This window comes from Cupressus sempervirens, chromosome 9 (genome assembly GCF_028749045.1).
Source record: "Cupressus sempervirens isolate cs-2001-9-10 chromosome 9, ASM2874904v1, whole genome shotgun sequence".
Lineage (NCBI taxonomy): Eukaryota > Viridiplantae > Streptophyta > Pinopsida > Cupressales > Cupressaceae > Cupressus > Cupressus sempervirens.
This window is the reverse complement of record NC_143126.1, coordinates 576,292,788-576,305,908: the sequence shown is the minus strand read 5'-3', so window position 1 is coordinate 576,305,908 and position 13,121 is coordinate 576,292,788. Positions and strand designations below refer to the sequence as shown.

Here is a 13,121-nt window from a genome sequence, read left to right as displayed (position 1 = left end):
ACTTACACACAGTTCAAGGTGTATACAACAACACTTACAACTTCTCTCCAGTATTTTAGAGCAACATTTTTCTCCATCATAAGTGTTCTAGCACAATCCATTATAGACCTATTTATTCTTTCAACATTTCCATTTTGTGGAGGGGTCCTAGGTGCAGATGTTTGTCTCTTGATTCTTCTATCATTGCAGAACATCTCAAATCCATGTGAAGTGAATTCACCTCCTCTGTCTGATCTCAAGAATTTCAAACTCTTACCTGTTTCTTTTTCCACTCTTGCCAAGTACCATTTAAACATTTGAAAAGCATCTAATTTTTGCTTTAGAAACATGACTATCATCATTCTAGAGTAATCATCAACAAACAACATTATATACCTATCTCATTTGTAGCTTTGCACTTCAATAGGTCCACACAAGTCAGTATGAACAATTTCAAGTATTTCCTTAGAGGTATAAGCTTTACTTTTGAAGCTAAACTTTGTCATCTTGCTTAGCTAACATTGTTTACACATTATATTTTCTAGTTTCTTCAACTTAGGCAAACCGCTAACTCTTTTCATGTTACTGATACTAATCAGATTATCAAAGTTAACATGACATAATCTCTTGTGCCAAAGCCATACATCATCAAAATTTGTAATAAGACAAGCAGCATCTTCTATATCCAAATAGAACAGATTACTACTAGTTTGATCACCTTTTTCAATTAGATTTCCATTTGTATCATATATCTTGGCTGATTTGTTCATAAACTCAACTTTGTACCCCAAATTATTCAATTGTGACACACTTAACAAGTTATAATTCAATCCTTCAACATAATAAGCATTGTCACGTGAAATTTTGTCTGTGAGCTTGATAGATCCTTTTCCTTTTATCAAACATGGTGCATCATTACCAAATCTTACATTATTTTCCATCATAACAGGTTAAGGTAATGAACTTACTTTTGTCTCTAGTCATGTGATGTGAGCATCCACTATCAATGATCCATTTGTCATTCTTGTTCACACAAGTCATAAGTGTAGTTGCCCCATCCTTATTTGATTCATCCTTCATTGCAACATATACCACTTCATCATCATTTTCATCAGAGTCATGTTTCCCAGCAATGTAGCATGACTTCTTGCCTTTATCTCTGTAGTCTCTTCCATCATCTTCTTTTCTATTTTTATGCTTGTTCCCTTCTCTAAAATTCTTCTTCTATGTACATCTTACTGCAATATGACCAACTTCATTGCAATTAAAACAAATTTTAGGAAGCTTACCTTTGAATTTACCTTTTCCTTTGTGAAATCTTCTTGCCAGCAATGCTTCCAATTGTTCAATGTCTTCCTCATCTGTACTATTGTAATTGGATGCATACTTTATCTTTCTCTTCTTTTTCTTTGGCTTTACCTCCTCAAAATCCTTCAATAACAATTTTGCTTTGAAAGTTGATTTAATACTCTTTGGTTTGTAGTTGTCAAAATTAGATAACTCAAAAGCAACGAGTCTACCTATCGAGCCTTCAAGGGTTAGATCATTTCCTAGTATACATCTTAACTCTTGAATTGCAGACACTCTAATGGCATACATAGACAACAATGTTCTCAAGACTTTACTCAGCATAGTATCATCATCTATTTTACCAGTAGCACCTTTTATTGCATTAACAATTTCTTTTATTCTAGAAACATATTAAGCAATATTTTCACCTTCTTCCATTCTCATATCATCAAAATTACCTCTGAGGCTCTCTGACTTGGCTCTTTGAACATTTTTGTCTCCTCCATAGATGGAGTCTAGGGCATCCCACATCTGCTTTGCATTCTTAAGGCATTTAATATCATCAAATTCAGCATAGCTGAGGGCAAAGTCAATCTCCAACAACGCCTGATTGTGTTCTTTCTTTTTCTTCAAATCTTCAGCAGTCGGGGCTCCTGCTGGATCAACATGTTCTACTGAAATGCAAGATTGTGCATAGTCTCCAAGTCCTCCAAGGTGTAGCTTCATCAAACTTTTCCATGCAGGAAAATTATCTCTATTGAGCTTGGGTACTTCTCTTTTTGACATCTTCATCTTTATGCTTTTAGTTTCTTAAAACTAATCCTCTTAAGCAACTAGGCTCTAATACCAATTGTTGGAAAATCTTTTTAGAATTGGGGGGGGGGTGCAGTGAATCAGTTATTCAAGGTGCAAATGTAAAAATAAAACTTTTCACAATTCAGTGAACCCATAAAACATTCTTAACCATGCATGCATTCATTGTGTGTTAACCAAAACTGATATGTTATTGTTAAATCAACATGTAGAAATGTAAAACATTAAACACAACATATCCATCAACAAATTTGACATAATGATTTAATGTGGAAACCCAATTTAGAAAAAACTCACCAGTAATATGCTACTCCTTTTTCACTCTTCTGAAGTGATGCCCTATTAAAGGCCAACCTTGTTAAAGGCTACAACACACATTGTTAAATGTGACCCAGTTAAGGGATTTCAATCACCCTATTAAAAGTAAGCCTTGTAAGAGGACTTTAGGCCATTCACTTGGAATGCCACCCTATTAAAGGATTTTCCAATGACTGTTAAGTCAACATTTCTCCAAAGGATTTACCCTGTGTTGATACAATTGTTAGAAAGTAACAATAGAGCTTTGATTTGATACAACTTACAACCTTACTTGCAAATTACATATCTCTATTTAGTCCTCTACTTTGCTTGGCTTCCAATCTTTGCTGCTCTGACAGCTTGTTCACCCTTCAAGCATTCATCCTCATTAAGCCTTTTTGCTTAGTTCGCCATTGCAAACTTCTTCTCTTGGGTCACTTGATGAAGCAAACCCTCTTCCTTCTCCTTGTCAGATTTTTCGCATCCAAAACTCTCTAACCTCTTTGCTTCATGACCATACATCCCTACATATAGGAAATTAGAACTCTTTTCCCGCTCATTATCCATCACAAAAAATTAAGGCTTTCGATGGATTAGGTAGGATACAATGTATCTACCCCATATCTTGTCTTCTCTAGATACTTCTCCTAAAATCCATTTGAATTTTCCTCCAAAACGGTTTACATAAGATTCTGTGTCTCCAGCTCATCAATCTTATCTTCCTGCTTATTCACAACTTCCAAGAAAACAAACTTGTCGGCTTTTAATTGGCAAATCTTCAATCTTTTTTCATAATGCAGCAACTCGGCATTATCAATTTACTGATGCTCGACACATATTGTGCTACTCGAAATCTACTGTAAAATCACTCGACATCAACTAGATTTTACTGGTGCTCGACATCAACTAAAAATCACTTGGCATCTACTAACTTTCTCGACATCCACTAGAAATTGCTTTCACTTGGCTCCAATTGACTTTTTGCTCAGCTTGCACTAACTTTGCTTGGCACCTTCTATCAACTTGGTCAAGCTTAGCAAATGAACTTTGTTCAATCTTATTTTTATGAACTTTCTAAGTGTAGCCAATCATTTTGTAACCTCAAGTAGATCATCAATACATTATGTTATCACTGTCTTAACTAATTCTTGCACTTCAATACATAATCATAACTCAACCTTTCCTCTAGGTACTTTTGTTACATCTTGTTGATCAAATTCTCCTCATCGATCAACTAAGTGATAGTGCTTGAAACATATAAGCAATTGTCTTACCAGCATGTAGCACGTTTGACATCAGTGACAAAACAATGATTGAAACACTTCTACAACAATTTTTCTACTCAAATGATCTTTTCAATGATATATCAACAATATTGTCACAACAAGATCAACTTAGATCATTGATATTTGGTATCTTCAACTTGGAGAGGATACTTCTTCATTCCTACCACGTTGCATAGCAATTAAAGGTCAATCATATCAGTTGTTATGAAATAATATAATACCATCATACACAATATAATGTTTAGAGTTATGAATATAAAATTGACATTGGTTCTAAAGTTTTGGGTAGAAAGAGATTTAGTAAGAAGGATGCTTCTCTTAATCATAAAAGTTAAAATTAAAAAAAGATTTAATGAAGACAAAGTTGAGAAGGATAAATTTAAATTTGAAATTAAAAAGGATTTAATGAAGATAAAGTTGAGGAGGAGAAAGTTAAAATGGATGATGAGTGGTCAATTTGTAAGGTCATTCCACTCAGACTCAGTTGATGAATGGGGAAAATCGAGCCACCACTTCATTCCACCTCCATCTTGTATCTTTCTGTCCTCCTACCTTCTTTTTGTGACTATATGTATATAGTCACAAAGTGTGACTATATGTATATAGTCACAAAGTGTGACTATATACTATTCCATTCATGCATTCTCTCATCCTAATGATGGATCATAGAGTGTGATCCGAAATGTTGATGTTAAAAAAAAAAACACAATCAAATCCAGAAGAAAAAATTATATATGTATATATTTTAATCAATAAAATTAGAAGCACTTTTTCATTAGAAAAACATTCTAAGAATTCTAAATAATTTTCCACATGGAATAATAACTGCTCCAAAATTGTAACCAATATTGCTGCTAATAGGTTGAACACCACTAGAAAGATAGAACCCTTTTCATGGATACAATAGGCTTGCAAAATGAAAAAACTATTGAGTAGAGCACCCACTGCCTTGACACCAGTGCTTGGAAATTAGTCTCAAATTTAATTTATTTTGTGTTGTTCCATCTAAATTTTTATTTACTTAGCCAATACATAGGATAATGTTAAAAAAACATTTCATAGTCCTATGGCGTTCTTGATGGGGTATGTGTGGATGGGTTTTGGGATGGGATCAAGGGTTTAAATTTGGGGATGAAAAGAGAGGAAAAATGGAAAATTGTGCTAATATACAAATTGAGGTGAACTGAAATTTTAGTTTTCATGAACTTAACAAGTGATTATGACTATAAGGGTAGCAGAAGTAATCGTGCTTTTAAAAATGACTTTCATATCCCCAAGTCTTAGAAACATCTGTTATTAAGGACACACCACCATGGAACATTGTAAAAAAAACCCAAACTTTTGTTTGAGATATTGACCAAATATATAATGTTGATAAGCTCCATATCCCAAGTCAGCTTCCATGTAGAGGCATCAGTCCCAAAAATCAAGGCAGTTGCAATACTCTTGATAGCCCCTAAGAGCAATATCATTGTTGTCAATGATTTTTGAGCTAGATACTTCTTTAAAACTGGGGCATGTTTCAGGAACATTGATTAATTTCCCATTGATATAGACATCATATATTATAGTTTTCACACTGTTTATACAGAGGAAGTAAGGGTACCTCAAAAGTAAGCCACATCAAGCATCCATTCATTCAGTTTTAGTGCATAATGTGTCCCTACAAGAGTAGGGCCCTTGTTTATTAAGGGTTTCAATTATAAGTTATTGATTTAGGGTTATGATTCCAAGTTTTTAGTTTAAGGTTTGTATTGTGATGTTAATTTTTCCAAAATTGTTTAATTGTATGTATATACATGCAATTTTTACATTTTTCATAAAAAGAAAGTAAAATAAATTACATTTATATACATGATAAACTAGTTCTTTAACATTTTTCTTGTAATATTATATGAGAAAAATTAAAAACATTATAATTCTTTTTTGTACTTATCTATAATAAATATATTTGAAAACAAATATTCATATTTCAAAAAAAATATATATATATATATATATATATATATATATATATATATATATATGAAAAAATCTAAATACATGGAAAAATCTAGTTTCCATGAATTCTATAAAAGGAATATGCATAAAAACTAAACAGAATAAAAAAATCTTTTTTTTCATATTTGTACATTAAAAGTAAAAATATTTAACACACACACACACACACATATTTAATAGAAATAAAACTAGCATAAATAAATAAATTTGCCCCACCTCAAAACAAATATATTCAAAGAATGGGGCACTGCTATAAATGTCACCTTCCTAAACGGATCCATTTTTGAAAAGTCCTTTTCACCAAATTGACTAAGCCTAAAAGTCCCACAAAAAGTAGACTTATCTTCTACTTTTTTTGACCCCTAATTTACATCATAATATGAACTAATCAATCACTTTTGAAATTAATGAAATTGCCTTATATAAGGTAGATGTTCCATTAATTTTTTCACGCTAAAAACTTGTTCAAATCTAAGGTTTTTAAGCAAAGTATTAAATTAAATTTATTTTCATCTTTGTAATTTTTGAATTCTCATTAGCTCCCGACCAACTTCTTGAGGATAAATGATATTTTTTGAAATGAAAATTAGTTAAAACTAAAAGCAATAAATGCAGAATACCAAATCATGATATTGAGGTATGAAATATTTTTTTTTATTGGTAGGTTGCATATATCTATTCTATGACAAAATTTATTGTAATCAAAATTCCATTATTTGTTTAAGAGTTAAAACTCCTTTTGAAGTAAGTACAATCTTGATCATACTTATAGAGCATCAAACCTTTGCACCCAACAAGATAATCAATTATGTAAATTTATTTTAAAGATGGAACTTATAATATTTATTATATATATTTATTTTTTAAAATGTATTTGGTTTTAAAATTTTATATTTATATATTATCTTTTTCTTAATGTTAAATTTTTATTTAATATTTTAAGTTATATATATATATATATATATATATATATATATATATATATATATATATATATATATATATATATATATATATATATATATATATCATTCAACATTGAATATCAAACTTAAAATTAAATTAATTGGTTTTTTAATACTTTTATAGTTGTACAATTATAGTTTTACCTTGTTTGCTTAATTACTATTTTAAAATATAAAACTTATTTTAGTGGTCTTAGTACATATTTTATTTATTTTATGTTTTCAAGTGTCCATTCCAGGTTTCAATTTAATCTTTGCTTTTCAACTTCATTGCCAAAAGGGAGAGAAGCTCATCAAGAGCTCTTGTTAAATAATCGATAACATATATGATATAATCTTTTACATTCGAATCCATACCTCAAACTAAACAAATATAATCTTTTGCATTAAACTTGTTGATAGAGTTGAGAGATGGTGAACAATCATTACGAGATTGTAAATACATGTGACACTCATACAAGGGAAATAGTGAACATTTATTTACCATTGATGTATCAACTCAAGTGAATAAATGTATAGATATACTGAGAAAATTGGTCATCAAATGCCATTTTAATGAATTTAGATGTGATATTTTCAAATTATAGTACTTCCCTCTGTAATGCATAAGTTCTACTTAAAATCATATTATCAGAAGGAAAAGGAACCTAAATAAGAGTAAAACCTGTACAGGAGAGTGGGTCATATAAATTTCCGAGCCATGGAGTAAAACCTGTACAGTTGGCGCGCAGTGGAGGAGCGAGAAATGTAGGGATGAGAATCTGAAAATGAGCTCAGGTAACAGTGGAAAGGAAAGCTGCAAGAAGGAGAGGAGCGAGGGCGTAGATTTCATGCAACAGGATGTCTGGTACTAAATTTTGCCTCAAATTAAAAAGTTCAAGGGCGCTGTTTATTGAGCACAAAACTGTAAGCTGGTGCACCAGCCGGGAATCGAACCCGGGTCTGTACCGTGGCAGGGTACTATTCTACCACTAGACCACTGGTGCGACGGTTGACAGGTCATAGATCACTGTAAATGAGAAAATGGAAGACTAGAAGAGAAGAATGAAATGCAAATGGAGATGCGGGGTATCGAACCCCGTACCTCTCGCATGCAAAGCGAGCGCTCTACCATGTGAGCTACATCCCCGCCGTACTGAAATAAGGGTGAGATATAAAATCCTGATGCAGATTTCGTCATGGGGTTTCCCTTTCATGTTCAGAATGGCATCTCTATTTAGCTCACTCCGCTCTTGTTTGTTTTCCTGCAACGCTGCGCTCGGATGAAATGGATCTGTTTCTTTTGTCTTTTGTCGACGTTTCTCACTTTCACCACTCCCGAGGCAATGAAAACGCGTATGTTTGTCTTCGTCTTCGTCCTTGCTCCCACATTCATCCGATAAAATTGGAACGATACAGAGAAGGTTAGCATGGCCCTACGCAAGGATGACACGCATAAATCGAGAACTGGTCTAAATTTTTTTATACCCTCTCCCTCTTTCTCACTATTTAATTACATCTATACTATTACATAGGGTCATTATGACAGTTGTATGTTGTTAAAGAACTTGGACAAAAAGGTTAAACTTGATTGTCTGCTAAATAAAAGTCACATGATGCAACTCACAAATTCCTTTGTTCTATTTGTATTTGATTCATATCTCTTTATTTCATAGAACTTTCCCTTCTCCAAACAATCCACATCATCTTCATCATAGGTGTCACCTAACATTTTGTATTTGATTCATGTCTCTTTATTTCATAGAACCTTCCCTAAAGAATGCACATCATGTTCATCATACAGGTCTCCTAACATGGCACTTAAGACTTGACTTAATAGTTAAGTCATATATTAATTTTTTGTGTAGCTTACAAAATATGTCATCTTTCTCTAAACTAAAGCTCTCATTCTTCTAAAATGTGTCACCTAAGGAAGGCGGGTATTTCTGTGAAGCTATTCTTTGATCGATGTTGCCAAACATCTCCATTCTTTGAGTTGTATTTTGTTTAATAGTTCAAGATTAGAAGTTCCCATTTTTTGTCTGAATATTACAATAAAGAGCATAATTTATAATTAGTATTACTTCGCAATAATCTTTCATAAAATTAAGATAGCTAATTTTGCTCAAAATGTTAGCGATACAACATTTCTTCCAAGAGTAAAAATTCCTAATGTTTAATGGTTGGAAATGAAAACCTTTTCTTACATTGAAGCCTAAAGATAGTGTGTCTACTCTTATACATGAAGCCTAAAGGTACAAGAGAGGCTCTAAAAGAGGAAGACTGGAGAATGGTATGGTGCGTATAACTTTTGCTTGTTAATATGCTTACTTCTCATGTCAACATGCTCTTATCGAAAGAGAAAAGAGCCCAGTTCAGATCAATTTAAACACATTTCATACTTCTAATGTCAAATTTATTCCAATCTGAAATAAAACACTTCAGTTCAGATTAATTTAAACCTATTTTATATTTTAGATGTCAACTATATCCAAACTGAAAGGAAATGGAAATTTATTCCAATCTGAAATAAAACACTTCAGTTCAGATTAATTTAAACCTATTTTATATTTTAGATGTCAACTATATCCAAACTGAAAGGAAACCATTTCAGACGAATTTAAATCCATTTCATATTTATGATAACTCTTTTAAATCGGAGAAAAAAGATACCTAATTCATCTGATGACAACACTTTCCAATCTGAACTAAACCAAGTTCAGATAATATAAATCCATTTCTTATTTCTTATGTCAACTATTTCCAATCTGAAGAAAACAACAACAGTTCAGATCAAGTTAAAACATAATTTGTTGTTCAATTCGCTATCCCACTATAAATTTGATCCTCCAAAATTAATCTGCACTGACTTATTTCGTACTTCAATATAGTTTAAGTTTTGATGAATGGAAATTATCTTGATTTGTTTTGAGTTTTTAAGCTGCATTGTATCTCTGCTTCTTAGTGCACGAAACTCTTGATGGGCTATGAATATATCACTTTTCAGCAACAAATGACTGTAGATTCTATTCCTTAATTGATATACTTTGAATATGATTGGTTCTTACATCAAGTGATACTGTAACCATGGTTCCTTTTGCTAGTCTCAACACCATTTTGGCCTTGGAAAAACCACTTCAAGGCTCATTGGAAAGTGAACCAATGAAGCTTAGAAGAGATCAATCATAGCAAAAATTGTTGGGATAAGGTGACTCAGCCTTACCACGATTTATTGCTTTATTTGTGCTTTTTTGGAAAGTTACTAAATGAAGTTGGATTCTTTCACAAGAAAAGACTTGGAGTAGAAAAACAAAAAGCTTCTGTTTTTTGGTGATTTATTCTCTTATGCTTTGTTTTTATGCAAGGGTTGTGCATAAGGAAGTTTCTAAAATAATTTGTAAATGCGTTGAATGTAGATGCTTTAGAAACTATTTCTTTTTGTATGAAAACTCTATAAGTACAAAGCATTGTTGTAGAGAATTGAGAGAGAGATGAGAAGTTATTTGCATAGGGTTATGCTACCCGATTGTCTCTAGAATGGAGCAAGATGTGAATCTCCATGTGAAGGCTGAAAATGTATTGTAACTTGTTGCTGTATAATACATTAGCTTAATGGTTTGGAGGGTGGGGTTTTTACCTGGAAAGGTTTTCTCCACGTCTATCTGTATTCTCTATTTTGTCTCATTCTTCTAGTTTTATGATTATTGAATAATAATCTGTATGTCATAATGTTGCTGAAATTTATTTAAATTGATAAATTGCAATCACTTTCTTTTAAGGTTTTAATTGTGGGAAATCAACTATGTCTGTTTCTGCTTTTATGGCATAGTAGTATGCACTTGTATTTTCTTAGTAGAAGTTGTTCAATGAACTAATTGATATAGGATGTGCATACTGATCTCAGATGAATTTCTGGGCTGCTCTAATTTCACTTCAGAAATGACTACCCATGAGAAATATGTGACTGAAGAATGGATCTTGCATCACATCGCGTAGAATGATTTTTATAAATTTTGTTGGTAATTTTTGCAGGTGGTTTTTCTCAAAATGTCTTTACATTGCCAGAGATATGCCAACAAAATGAGAAGGTGATATCTAAAGTGGAAGGTGTGGGCCTTTCAGCATTGAAGTCTAATGACATATAAGATTAGTTGAATATGAACATATTTGACTTCACTAACAAAGAGAGCAGTTAACAACTATATTGTTATGTAGTATATTATGACTCAATATATGGGTTACCTCTTGATCTCATCAGGGGTTATATCACTTTCTGTTGATTTGGAGAAGAGGCTGATCACATTTAAGGGCAATGTATAACCCTCTGAAATTTTGGAAAGTGTTTGTGAAGTGGAAAAACCATAGGTGTGGCCTAGCTCCATGAAACTATGATGATATATTATGTGGAGAATAGAAAGCTCTAGTTCCAAAGGAAATTGACCATGTTGCCTGCATTGTAACTTGCTTGGTGATTCTGCATGTAATTCCACGAGACCCCAAGTGTAAATTATATATTTTAGTTGAATTTTCTTATTGGAAGTCATGAAGGGAAATTGCTTCAACTTATCCCTACTTTTTTTTTAATGTAATTAATGTATAACAGTTTCACGAACTTTGAGATTTTGGATTTCATAGTTGGAAGCTTTCAAATCCCTACAAACTATAATTTATGGTAGTTTAGTTTTTTTAAAAGCAATGCTGGGTAATGGAATGTCAATGCTAATCCCTGGTCAACTTAAATCACATTCTTGAAAATATAGGAAATTATTTTTTTCTGGATAGATTATAAGATTGAACATTAAAAAAAGTGTCATCTTTTGAAAAATGTCATTAAAGTAAAGTAAACCAAAAAGTTTCTTACTTCAATTGTCACTAGACCAGTTGAACTAATTTGAATGTTGCCTCTTTATGTTGAAACAGATTATAATCTATGGCATTGTAATGTCCTCAATATTATTAAATAATAATATTTTGTTATGTTGCCGAGAATCAATGTTTTTAATCTCTTGGGCCCACTCTTTATTTTTCACTTGTCTGCTTATTGCCATTTTGTAATCCTTTGGGAAGTTTCCCCGAAGCCCTTTATAAGGCCTTCTTGTAGGTTGTTTTAGGCAGAATTCTATGTACGGTGAATTCTTGTTGGAGTTTTGGATCGTTCGCCATTTCGGAAGTGAAAGATCTTCCCTATTTGGCTTGTGTGGTTTCAGTGGGATTTAATGCTCACCCTATTCCGTCTGTGTATTTCTTGATTTGATTTTGGCAAATATCGATATATTTTGTGGAGCGACTTTGTTGGTATCTCTTGTTTGTATATTTGAATTACTTGTCAAATATTGTTGATTACTAGGAATCATATGTAACTCACTAATTGTAGCCTAGGACCTCCCTCACTCCATTCTCCGCGATTTCCTTCTCCATCTCGGACCATACAACTTTCTGTTTACTTACCGTATGGCTACCCAAGGCCCACTGTATAGTCTTACTGCCACCGTACGACCTTTCCCAGACTACCGTACAACCTCTCCCAGATTACCGTACAGCTTCACCCATCACCATATGAACATCCTTCTTGGACCGTACGATCACCCCTTTCGCCTCTTGATTCCTCCGTACTTGATGCATTGACTACTCGAGGCATAGAGGAGAACTACTTGAGGCACTGGAAAGACTACTCGAGGCATGGAGGAGAACTACTTGAGGCACTAGAAAGAATACCTGAAGCATGGAGGGAGAACTACTTGAATCATTTGCTACTGGGAGCACACGACAAGGCTACCTAAGTAATTGCCTATGGAACAAGATCATCTATAAGCCAAGTTCACCTTAGGAACATTACAGTGGTATCAGAGTTGGTGATCTTGCCAGCCTGTCAGTAATATTGGATGCTGCTAATATCCTGATCAATAGGAAGAATGGGTGAATTAAGTGTTGAAATGATGCAACTTCTAAGGGAGATATCAAGTGGACAACAACAACTTAGTGAAATCTTGTTAAATGGACAATGACAGCTTAGTGAGACCTTGGCAAAGGGGCAAAGATCAAATTGGCGAGACCCTCCGAATTTTGGCACAAGGAAGGTCAAATGGAGGACACAATGGGCATGGTGACAATTCTGTCAATGAAAAGCTTCACACAGAGGGATCCCACACACGACCTATGATGCCAATATTTCCCCGACGGTTGGAACAACCTAGGGAACAAGAGCCTACTTTCCTTGAAATGCAAGATCAATTCCGGCAAGACTGGTTTGATGCCGGATTTGGTGCAAAATTGTCCTTCAAGGATTATGTGGATTTGCGGACAAGATATTCTAAGAGGTAGGGTGATTACAATGATGACATTAGATGAAAGATTGGAAAGATAAACTTATCATGCTTTGATGGATCTGGACATACATCAACATGAGCATGGGTTCAAAAAGCTGATACATACTTCCAGCTAAACCCCAACCTGAAGAAGAGGCAATCAAGTTTGCAACACTTCACTTGGAGACAATCACCCATGAATGGTG

The 13,121-nt window shown here is 33.3% G+C and overlaps 1 long non-coding RNA gene and 3 other non-coding genes across 5 annotated transcripts; 2 read left to right on the top strand and 2 right to left on the bottom strand.

Moving 5' to 3' along the window:
* The first annotated feature begins 7,192 nt into the window (after positions 1 to 7,192).
* Positions 7,193 to 11,222, top strand: LOC149539965 (uncharacterized). Of its 2 annotated transcripts, none has more exons than XR_016356329.1 (2): positions 7,193 to 8,034; positions 10,643 to 11,222. It is a non-coding gene; the product is annotated as an uncharacterized LOC149539965 (long non-coding RNA). The 2 variants fall into 2 exon arrangements; XR_016356330.1 differs by having other exon boundaries at positions 7,193 to 8,080.
* Positions 7,547 to 7,617, bottom strand: TRNAG-GCC (transfer RNA glycine (anticodon GCC)). Its single transcript has one exon. It is a non-coding gene; the product is annotated as a tRNA-Gly (tRNA).
* Positions 7,688 to 7,760, bottom strand: TRNAA-UGC (transfer RNA alanine (anticodon UGC)). Its single transcript has one exon. It is a non-coding gene; the product is annotated as a tRNA-Ala (tRNA).
* On the top strand, positions 7,987 to 8,092 carry LOC149539966 (U6 spliceosomal RNA). Its single transcript, XR_016356610.1, has one exon. It is a non-coding gene; the product is annotated as a U6 spliceosomal RNA (small nuclear RNA).
* Positions 11,223 to 13,121: the final 1,899 nt, after the last annotated feature.